This window comes from Gavialis gangeticus, unplaced genomic scaffold (genome assembly GCF_001723915.1).
Source record: "Gavialis gangeticus isolate Ggan-Ray unplaced genomic scaffold, GavGan_comp1, whole genome shotgun sequence".
NCBI lineage: Eukaryota > Metazoa > Chordata > Crocodylia > Gavialidae > Gavialis > Gavialis gangeticus.
In genome coordinates this window covers 1,819,860-1,820,845 of record NW_017728993.1, presented here as the reverse complement: position 1 = coordinate 1,820,845, position 986 = coordinate 1,819,860, and positions in this window count along the sequence as shown.

Here is a 986-nt window from a genome sequence, read left to right as displayed (position 1 = left end):
TTCCTCTCAAATAATTTAACTAAAAAGCTGACTGTAATGTAAAAGATGAATAGCTGGCATGCATTTATGAATAAATGTAATGGGTTTGAAAGAGATTATCTTTACAAGAATGACAAGCTTTTTTTATTATTTATTTATTTACTTTTGCACAGTAGTTACAATGCTTGAATTAATAAAAATAAGAATTGAATGCATGAGGCAACAGTGAATGGAGCAATAAATACAAAGGGCAGGGGAAGAGTGCTGGCAAGTCCACAGTACTGGTTTTGAAAAGAGAAGTCATGCAGCTCCGTTTGGGACATGGTATAAATCACACTATGCAAGTTAAAGAGTTATGAGACAGGCCACAGCTCCTAGCTGGTAAACCCTGGTGGTGTACAAGCACATTGACAGCTAACAACTAATACTTCGAGTAGGTGGAGATAGGTGCCACTATCTCAGGAGCGATGTGGAAGTGGGGCTGGTTACCAGAGTTCTCAGGCAGTGAGAGATTCCTTTTGCTTTCAAAGAGTGGAGTTACTGTTTAACCCCCCTTCCCTCTCCCCAGTTTATGAAGTGGGATTTTAGCAGACCATTCCCTGAATCCAAAGAATGCTTTGGCCATGGTGTCCATGGCCGTGTGCTGACAAAACGAGGGGCATGTGTGCATGACACTTTAAAGTGGGTTAAATGCTTTTGCTTTAATGGTATTGGTGTTTGCATGCATTGGTAGTGTATTGCACATTAATTCCAGCCACTATAGGAAATTTGGTGGCAAAATGCATCTTAAATGACTTGAGGTGCAGCAAACTAAAACTCCTTGGAGGCACCAGGCTCCGTGCAGCTCTGCAAGAAGCCCTGTAGGCAGCCTGGCAGCAGCCCAGGAAAACAGGCTGTGCCCAAGAAAAGTGGTGAGCCTGATCTCCCCACCCCGCTCCTTCCCTGGAGCCTATCTGCCTGAGCTGCTTGGAGGCCCAGTGCTTCTCTCCACAGCTGTGGTGCCCCCC